The following is a 10,812-nucleotide window of genomic DNA, read 5'->3' as shown; positions in this document are numbered from 1 at the left end:
CCCGGGGGTGAGGTAGTCCAGAACTAGAGGGCATTGGTTTAAGGTGAGAGGGGAAAGATATAAAAGGACCTAAGAGGCAACCTTTTCATGCAGAGGGTGGTGTGTGTATGGAATGAGCTGCCAGAGGAAGTGGTGGAGGCTGGTACAATTGCATTATTTAAAAGGCATCTGGTTGGGTACATGAGTAGGAAGGTTTAGAAGGATATGAGCCAAGTGCTGGCAAATGGGACTAGATTAAGTTAGGATATCTGGTCGGCATGGACGATTTGGACCGAAGGTTCTGTTTCCGTGCTGTACATCTCTATGACTCTATGACTGTGTATCTGGGTTTTCTGTATAGATCTGGGTTATCTGATTTGAATGCTGCATGTCTGGTCTTCAGCAGGAAGTGGATTTCTCAGTTCATCCAAGGTTTCCGATTGGGGAGCACCGATCTCATTGAATGGTGCAACCAAATAGCCCATTGCTGTTCGTGGGCTTGTAGTCTTACAGTTTAATGGTTTTATCCAGTAACTGTTAATGTGCATGCTCTTTCTCCTTTTTTTTTGCAGTATATCAGCTCTGGCCTTTCAACCAACTCTTTGTATTTAAAGCAAAGAAAGTGAGGTAATTCAACCTGAAAATTCATCATATGAAAAGAGGGAAAATAGTAGAGATGATTAATTTAAGTTATTAATTGTTCAACATGTCTTTACTTTCTAATTATGCTACCATTGTAGAATGGTTTGTTTTATATTAATTATGCTATTATAATTTAAAGACAGCAGTATTCAGAATCTGGACTTAATGTGACTCCAGACTCAAATACTTTTAGACTTCCTGATGAGTTAGTCTCACCATACTGCCCTACAAAGTATCTCTATGGCTTGTTACTCGATTCACATTCCAAATGATGTCGCAAAACAAGTTTGTTAAAAATATGTTATATGAATGCACTGTTAGTCTCACTAATGCAGTTAAATAATAGCAGCTTAAATAGAACTTAACAATATTGAAACGTTTAAGCAACACTTGGAAATGATTAACCAGTTGATATGTTGTACGGGCTGTGACACTGCGGTTGAGATTTTTGAGTGGATATTTCTGCTGATGATTGTGCAAACATGTTTTAAAACAAATATACACTAATTTTAGGTTAGAAGGTTAAATTCACATCCGTTTTATAAAAAGAAATGTATGTGTAACACGCCTGATGATGTTAATGCATGTGTTACTCAGGAATACCTGATCAGTAAAAATATAAACTCTTTGAGCCTTCTGTTCTCCAGTAGGCCCATTACTAGGCACATATCCATTATGCTTCAGAGTAATACATTCTGGGGGCTTTAAAATGTTTCTGATGGATGAGTTCAGATGCAATATACGTGCAATTCTCTGTGTTCCACCAGCACAATCTTATTAACAATAGAAAGACTCACTTATATTTATATAACGCACTTCATGTCCTCAGGACATCACAAATTAATTTCACGGTCTATTAATTACTTTTGGAAGCCACTGTTGTCTTTCAAAGAAAATGTGCCAGCCAATATACACACAGCAAGGCCTGACAGATAGCAAGAAGATAAATGACAGTTCATGTGTTCCACTGGTTAAGAGAGAAACATTACCGATGACACAGAAGCAATTCTTGGTTCTTCATTGAATAGTAGCACGAGATATTTGATGTGCACCTAAGCAAGTGTGTGATTTAAAACTTCATCAGAAAGACCAACAATGAAGCATTGCCTCAATACCATGAAAGAGCTTCCATTTATATTGAATTTCTCACGACCACTGGACAAGTCAAAGTGTTTTACAGCCAATGATGTCCATTTCTAAAAAAGGTACTCAGTGTTGTAATGTAGGGAACGTGGTAGTCAATTTGCACGTGGTAAGCTCCAACAACACCAACGTGATAAGGATGAAATAACCTGATTCTGTGATGTTGGTCGAGGGAAAAATATTGGCAATGGCACTGGGGAGAGTCCTCTGATCTTCATAACATTGTCATGTTATTATTTATGTCCACAAGTGAGTGCAGATGAAGCCTTTGTTTAACATCTCAACCAAAACTGCCAACAGCCCAACATTCCTTCAGTGCTGCACTGGAGCACTTGAGTTTTGGGCTTGATAGGAACTTGAATTTTAAACCTTGTGAGTCAGAGACAAAACTGCTACCAACTGTACCACAATTAACACCTTCCACCTTGATCTTAAGTTCACCTGGACCATCTTGGATAGCTCCCTTCCCTTCCTGGACCTCTCTGCCTCCAACTCTGGTGACCAACTCAACATGGACACCTATTTCAAACCCACCAACTCCAATAGCTACCTGGACTACACCTCCCCTCAACAACTCCCACCCCCATAAAAATGTTATCCACATCTCCCCATTCCTCCATCTCCGCCATATCTGCTCCTAGAAGGAGCAATTCAATTCCAGGGCATCCCAGATGGCTTCTATTTCAAGGACCACAATCTCCCCTCCCACGTGATCAACAATGCCCTCCAGCACATCTCCTCCATTTCCTGCACCTCCATCCTTGATTCCCACCCATCCAATCGCAACAAGGATAAAACCTCCTTGGTCCTCACCTTCCATCCCACCAATCTCCAGACACTTACAATCATATCCCACCACCAGAGATATATTTCCCTCCCCCCCCCATCTGCGTTGCGCAGAGATCATTCCCTCCGCGAATCCCTTGATAAGTTCACTCCCCTCACCAAACCGCCCTCCCCTCCCGGCACCTTCCCTTATTGCTGCAAAACCTGTGCCCACGCCTTCCCCCTCACCTCCATCCAAGGCCCCAAAGGAAATTTTCAGATTTGGCAGAGATTTTCCTGCATATCGAACTGCCTCATCCACTGTGTCCGTTGCTCTTGATGAGGTCTGCTCTACATTTGAGAGACAGGACATAACTTGTGGAGCGTTTCAGGAACATCTTTCAGATACACCCACCAAACAACCCCACTGCCTTGTGGCCGATCACTTCAACTCCCCGTCCCCCTCCGCCAAGACATGCACGTCCTGGGCCTCCTCCACTGCCAAATCCAAGCCACCAAGCCACTGGAGGAAGAACACTTCATCTTCCGCCTTGGGACCCTCCAACCACACAGGATCAATGTCGGCTTCACCCATTTCCTCATCTCCCCTTCCCTCACCTTATCCCAGATCCAACCCTCCAACTCGGCATCACCCTCTTGAACTGTCTTACCTGTCCCTTTTCCTTTCTATCTATCCACTTCACCCTCCTCTCCAAACTTTCACCATCATCCGCTATCTGCATCTACCTATTGCATTCCCAGTTACCTTCCCCCCACCCTCATCCCCCTCCTATTTATCTGTCAGCCTCCTTCCACCGCACATTCCTGATGAAGAGCTTCTGCCTGAAAAGGCATCTCTCCAGCTCCTCGGATGCTGACTAACCTGCTGTGCTATTCAAGTGCCACACCTTTTAACTCAATTAACATGGTAAACTGAAAGTAAAAACAAAAAATTGTCAAAGAAGCACAGCATCTGTGGAGAGAAAACATTTCGAGTCCAGTGACCTTTCAGACAGAAGTAAACTGAAGTGCCAGCTTCAATCATCTTCCTCATCAGATCCTGGAGTGAGTTCTAGCCCATGATTAATGTGATCACTGTTTCATGCCTGATAACCTTTTAAGTGGCTTAACAAGAATCTAATTATTAAAAACATTTAAAGACTGCGCTTTTCCCACCTTTACAGGGTCAGATATCCAAAGACCTGCAAACCTCTGTACCAAAGAAACGTTACCATCCTCTCTCTCTTAAATGGGTGCTCTCTTATTTTTAAAGAGACCTCCACTTTTAGATCCATGAGGGGAAAATCTTCTCCACATCTGCCCTGCTAAGTCCTGTCTTATGTGGTCTTATATGGATTTATATGTTCCAATTTGCCTCTTCATTTTCTAAACCCCAACAAATATAAGCTGTACTGTGCTTCATATATGAATTTTAAATAATTTGAGGAAAATTAATGTTACTCGAATTTAATAAACTGAACAGCAACACTGAGATAGAATTGCATGCAACTGCAACATAATAATAATTGTTTCTGTGGGTACTGCAGATGCTGGAGATCAGAGTCAAGCTTAGAGTGGTGCTGGAAAAGCACAGCAGGTCAGGAAGCATCCGAGGAGCAGGTGTATCGACATTTCGGGCAAAAGACCTTCATCAGGAATTGTTTCTGTGCATGCATGTTAAATAAGTCAATAAAGATGCAGCATGATAGTTTGATCAGATGCTGAGACATAAAGGTCAGAGTCTAGAATTTTTCATTAGGATTAGCTATAATGTCTGTGAAGAGAGATACAATCTCCATGTGGATGCACTCGTTATAAAGGCCCAACAAGATCTCTTCTTCCTCAGGTAGCTGAGGAAATTTGGTATGATGGCAAATACCTTTGCCAACTTTTATAGGTGCTCCATCGAGAGCATTCTGTCTGGATGTATCACTACCTGGTACGGCAACTGTAACATTCAAGATTGGAGATGGTTACAGAGAGTGGTGAACTCGGCCCGGACAATCACAAAGGCCAACCTCCCATCCATAGGAACCATTTACCAGGCCTGCTGTCAAGGAAAGGCCACGAACATTCTCAAAGATCCATCCCACCCTGGCAATGTTTTTCCCCAACCTCTACCATCAGAGAGAAGCCTGAACACACACACCAGCCAGTTTCGAAACAGTTTCTACCCTACTGTTGCTAGGACTCACAAACTCTTAATATTCCCCTGTACCTGTGTATTTGTTTTTCCCGCTGTTTACCTATTATTTACTTGTCTATGTGACTTAACTTTGTGATCTGTCTGTATTGTTCGCAAGACAAAGCTTTTCACTGTGCCTCGGTAAACATGACAATAAATTCAATTCAATTCAAAGTTAGCGTTTTGAATGCTGAAAATTGTAGAGTTAGTCCCTGATTGCAAACAGGTTCTACTCCTGAATCTGTTCGTATGTCAATTTGTATGCAATTCAGAACAAATGCAGGACATTATCAAGCAGCTATTCATAAATGTTCGCATGTCTGATATTTAAAATTGCAACCTGTATGGGATCGCATTCGTAAATACAATTTGTAGGTCAGACGTTCATAAATTGGGGTCTCCTGTATTTGGCAATTAATTTTGTTTCTTTGTGGATTTCCCATCATACAGGAAGAATGGAACAACATTGTACTCACAGCAGCCGCCTCCCTTCCCTTTCCCGTGCTCTTTATCTGCAGGTTGTTTGCAATAATTGCCTCTCCTCTCCATAGAACCTCCATGCCTTCTTGGAACAAGAAAATGTTCATTCTGTTTCTGATTTCCACATTCTTTACTACTCTTGTTTCATATGACACACACACACGCACCATGTTATTTGACTGTTATCCAACTCTTCTTTAAAGCCTGAGTTTCTCCAGCATTCTATTTCCAGCTTTCAGATTTCCAGCATCTGTGGTTTAATGTTTGACTATAATGTCTATCTTATTGATAGAACATAGAACATAGAACATAGAACAATACAGCACAGAACAGGCCCTTCGGCCCACGATGTTGTGCCGAACATTTGTCCTAGCTTAAGCACCCATCCATGTACCTATCCAATTGCCACTTAAAGTTCGCCAATGATTCTGACTCAACCACTCCCACAGGCAGCGCATTCCATGCCCCCACCACTCTCTAGGTAAAGAACCCACCCCTGACATCTCCCCTATACCTTCCACCCTTCACCTTAAATTTATGTCCCCTTGTAACACTCTGTTGTACCCGGGGAAAAAGTTTCTGACTGTCTACTCTATCTATTCCTCTGATCATCTTATAAACCTCTATCAAGTCACCCATCATCCTTCGCCGTTCCAATGGCTCAGTTTAGGTCTCGTGGGACTACTTTGCTATCTATCTTCTGGATACTGGCCTATGAGTTCTTTGGCTCAGTTTAGGTCTCGTGGGACTACTTTGCTATCTATCTTCTGGATACTGGCCTATGAGTTCTTTGGCTCAGTTTAGGTCTAGTGGGACTCCTTTGCTATCTCGTGTCTGGCAGCAACTACGATCGCTTGCTCCTGAAGAAAATATTAACGGTTTGGCTGAGGCTTGACTTTGTGCTGGAAGTTTTCTGTGGGCTGACCTAGAGTTTGTCTGATCAGGATGTGTCCTGAATGAGGCAATGAAATTGCCTTCACTCAAGTAGTGTTCCCCAACCTCAGTCAATCTGGCGAGGGTGTCCGCTTCCATCGGACCATCCTGCAAGTTATATGCTCCACGTGCTGCATTTTACAATGATAAAGCCAATTCTGGGGCCTGTTTGAAGTCCAGTTGGGCTTCAGATAGCAGGTGCCTTTGCACATCATTAATCCCATATACCAACCAATCTCTCAGTATCTCATTAAGAATAAAACCAAAGTCACAGGTCTCTCCCAGTCTTCTTAACCTAGTCAAATGTCTCAGTACGGATTCCCCTGTTTCTCAAATTGCCGAGTAAAATTAGCATTTCAGAATTACAGGAGGTTTGGAGTCAAAATATTCCTTAACAAAATCCATTAGGTTTTAGCATTGTTGCCTCCTAAATTAGGCTCCTAATAACTGAAAAAGCTGCAAGTCCACAAGCTGTCAGGAAAATTACTTATTGCTTTTCATCTGCCCCAATGTCATTTACCCAGAACAAAAAATACATTCTTTCCACCTATTGGGCCCAGTCTTTGATGGCAGGATCAAACAGGTCAAGCTTCCCAAATAATAGAATGACGCCAGAAATGCTTACCTCAACTCAAAGCAGACTGTGTTGAGCATGTTTCTTCAGGTATGTGCATTACTCTTGTCGCCACTGAAATAACTCTACGGAGGCCAGCATCCTGCCAACATGTCACCCTTTATTAACACGTGCAAAGTCCTCGACACCAGTCCAGTTTCCTCAGAACCAGTTCACAGAGTGTCAGATTGTCTGAACACTCCTTTTTTGTGTGTGTCAGCCAGGGCTCCCTGATTGGACCAGATTAACAGCCCCAGTCAGGGAATTTGTATTCTATGCAGTCCACCCATCTGACCTCATTACAATCACCACATTGAGGGTCATGGATTTAGAAAGTGCTGCCTTAAGGAGTCTTGGTGAGTTTATGGAGTGCATGTCGTGAGTAGTACAGACTGCTGTCATTGATTGTTGGTATTGAAAGGTGTGAATGTTGAAAGTGTTGGATGGCGTACCAATCAAGTGCTTCATCTTGGATGGTGTTAGGTTTCTTGAGTGTTGTTGGAGCTGAACTCATCCAGGCAAATGGGGAGTATTCCATCACACTCCTGACCTGTGCCTTGTAAGTGTCGGACAGACTTTGGGGAATCAAAAAGTCACTCACCTCCTAGCGTCAAAATTGCTCTTTGTTGCCACAAACTGGCACTTACTGTATGAAACAGTGAGCAAAGTGCCATGGCATTACAGCACCTGTGAGCATGTATCGCAGCATTAATCAGCACCTTCAGATAAAGAGGGAAGAACGTGGGGCAAACGTTCTGTGAAAACGTAGAAGTGAGTGTTGAGTTTGTACACAAGTGTGAAACACAGGCATCCAGTACCTAAGGAAAATAAACACAAAGAGTAGAATAGTTGTTCACAGATTGTGCCAATACAATGCAGTAATTAGACTCTCTAAACTCAGTCGTCAACAGGAAATGAGCAGTAGGGCTCTGCACATTTAAAATCCAATGCTGCACATTGAGTTTCTATGGAAACGTAACACACTCTTTTACAGAGTGTTTAATTTCTTACAGACGGCAGAGAGAGTCTGCTCATTTATGTTAGCGCTTCTTAATGGTCAAAATGATTGACCTTTGAGAAGGTATGCTAAGAATCTGTGTTAATGTGACCATTATTCCTTTAATAAATTATAAACTAATTATGGTAGTGACAAATACAATTGATCTCATAGAAAAGCTGAAGTATATGTGATTAATGAAGCAATGGCTGTACACAACATTGGTGAGGCCACTTTTAGAATACCGTCTCCAATTCTGGTCACCCTTCTATAGGAAAAATGTTGTTAAACTTGAGAGGGTGCAGAAAAGATTTACACAGATGTTGCCAGGACTGGAGGTGTTTTGTTATAGGGAGAGGCTGAATAGGCTGGGGCTACTTTCCCTGGAGTGTTGGAGGCTGTGGTGACTTTATAGAGGTTTATAAAATCATGAGGGGCATGGATAGGGTGAAAAGCCAAGGTCTTTATCCCCAGGGTAGGGGAATCTAAAACTAAAAGGCATAGGTTAAGGTGAGAGAGTGGTGGTAGATGGTAAATATTCAGCCTGGAGCCCAGTTACAAGTGGAGTTCCGCAGGGATCAGTTCTGGGTCCTCTGCTGTTTGTAATTTTTATTAATGAATTGGAAGAGGGAGTCGAAGGGTGGGGCAGTAAATTTGCAGATGATACGAAGATTGGTGGAATTGTGGATAGTGAGGAGGGCTGTTGTCGGCTGCAAAGGGACTTATTAATGTATTATCAAACAGTAACCTTGGAATTATACAAAAACATTTCCAAATTCTGATGTACAGCAGAATTGTTATTTCTTTGCTGAATGTTTCTGTCAGGGTAGCTGAACTTCTCTACCGTCAATAGAATTGAGGTGCGATGGGAATTGAAATGCTTAAACTGTGACGCACTGATAGCTGTTGTTTGAAATTGCTGATATTTTACGTTGAAGGTTCAGTGCTTTTATGTTAATTCATGGAATACACTTCCAACAGGATTTAGATGAAATTGTACAGGAGCTTAAAATGGGTTATACTGAAATGCCAATTTCTTTTTGCATTTAAAGAGAGGAGAGCTAACATGTGAATGGAAACAGAAGGTCATACTTGGCAAATATTATTCCAGCCAATTTAGAAATTGTTTTTGATTCCAAAGTCCAAATCATTGGTATTAGTCACAAACAGCAGTGATCCCAACACTGATCCTTGCAGAACACCACTTTCTGTCTCCTGCTACTCTAAATAACTGCTTCTTATTTTCACTCTGCTTTCTGTCTTGAAGCCAGTTAGTAATTCTTTCTCCTGCGTGGGCACTGACTCCATTCTGTCTGACTTTATGAATTAGTTTATCATGGGGTCCATTGTGAAAGGCCTTTTAAAAATCCAAATGAATGACATCTACAGCATCATTATTATCTACACACGCTGTTAAATGCTGAATTAGTCAATCAGGATTTTTGCTTTATAATTCACACTGTCTGTTTACTATACCTTCTTTTGTTTCTAGATGTTCGTCTATTTTCTCTTTTTGTAGGGAGTCCACAATTTTTCTGACTGATGTTAAGGCGAAAGGTCTATATTAACTTGTGTATTCAGTCCCCCCTTCTTAAATACAGTATTTGAATTAAATTAGTTATCTGTCTGGGCACCAAATAGTTGTTAAATATGTGTGTAACATTGTCTCCATTGTTAGCTGCCTTCTTATGTACGATAATCTGTTTCTGGATCTTCGTTTCACAATATTTGGCTCCAGTTCCGGTCTATTTCATGTGATTACATTCTAAATTCAACCCATCCTTTTTGCAGTCCACAACTGCTTATTGATATCTCTGTAATAATCCTTATTGAAACCACTGCTCATTTTGCCTCATGAGCACCCACCTCTCTGTTAAGCACCACCAGCAACCCTGGTTTACTTTATTTCAGAGCAGATCTGGGCCTCAGTTTTATTTCTTCAATTTGCTTTATATGATGCTGTACGAAAATCTTTCTATTACTTTTAGGTGGGAGAACAGCAAGCTGCAATGAAACTTGAATCTCAATACCTCTTCTGATCTCTCGTCTGCTTTAATTACTTTTGACCCTCACTCTTTAAATCTCACCTTTTGTCTCTTATGCATTTTCATTATGTCCGACAGCTTTAATTAAACCCTCTGAATCTGAGCCATCATCCTGCAGCAAAAGTCTCAGTTTCCCTCAATGGGCCAAATGGCCTATTTCCACTCTGTAGGAATTCTATATGCTTATTCCTTCCTCCCTGCTCTCACCTCAAGATTCAAGCTGCATTGAATATTCAACTCTATTTCTGCTGCTGCTACCTTCACTCCCATGTCTTTGTGGCCAGAAGTTTTCTCTCCCACATCCCTCCCCACACAGTCTTTTCCTCTTTCCTCTCGCCTTTGAAATTTTCATTTCAGGTGAAGCCATCCTACTGGCCCTTTGATCTCCCATTGATTTCTTTTGAGAACTGACAGTATGATATCAACCTAGTTAGTTTCTTCAGTTCCCCAGCTCATTCAAAATCTAAAATTTTGTGCCTAGGTACCTTTGTACAGGGAATGGTGATATTGTATACTTTTCATTGTCTTCCTGTATCCCTGTACTTGAATACACATGACAGTAAAATCTAATTCTAATTCTAATTCTAAAATCTATCTTGAATTTAAAAAAAAGTCAACCTCATCTTCACCTTGCCACAGAAATCTTCTGACTGTATCAAACATTTTCTGATTTAATTTCAGTACATGAGTTGCTGTTTTGAGCATCAGTTATAAAAGGCAGCACGAAGACATCTACCAACCTATAAACTAATTATTTGCATAGCAGCTTTTCATAATAAAGAATTCATGTTGGCGGACTGAATATAACAGTAAAATCTGTTGGTGTTAGACAACGATCCAGACAGTTCTGAGTATTGATTGTTATTTGATTGTTATTTACATTCTGTTGCACTGCTGAACAAATGAATTCTTCCTGCAAGTCTGTTCCCTGAATTGATGTAGTCAGCACATGTAAGTTAAATAAAGCAAATTCAGTTCTTTCAAAGAAGAAATGAAAAAAAGTTAAAGCCAATTCTTGTTAACGGTTTAA

At 41.2% G+C, this 10,812-nt stretch overlaps 1 long non-coding RNA gene across 1 annotated transcript; it reads left to right on the top strand.

Annotated features, from left to right (window-relative positions):
• The first annotated feature begins 266 nt into the window (after positions 1-266).
• LOC122553961 lies at positions 267-4,262 on the top strand. The gene is made up of 2 exons (XR_006312877.1): positions 267-606; positions 4,077-4,262. It is a non-coding gene; the product is annotated as an uncharacterized LOC122553961 (long non-coding RNA).
• The last annotated feature ends 6,550 nt before the right edge of the window (positions 4,263-10,812 follow it).

The sequence above is a fragment of the Chiloscyllium plagiosum genome, chromosome 10, assembly GCF_004010195.1.
Source record: "Chiloscyllium plagiosum isolate BGI_BamShark_2017 chromosome 10, ASM401019v2, whole genome shotgun sequence".
NCBI classification, from domain to species: domain Eukaryota; kingdom Metazoa; phylum Chordata; class Chondrichthyes; order Orectolobiformes; family Hemiscylliidae; genus Chiloscyllium; species Chiloscyllium plagiosum.
Note: the sequence above shows the minus strand (reverse complement) of the source record. Positions and strands in the feature narration are given on the sequence as shown.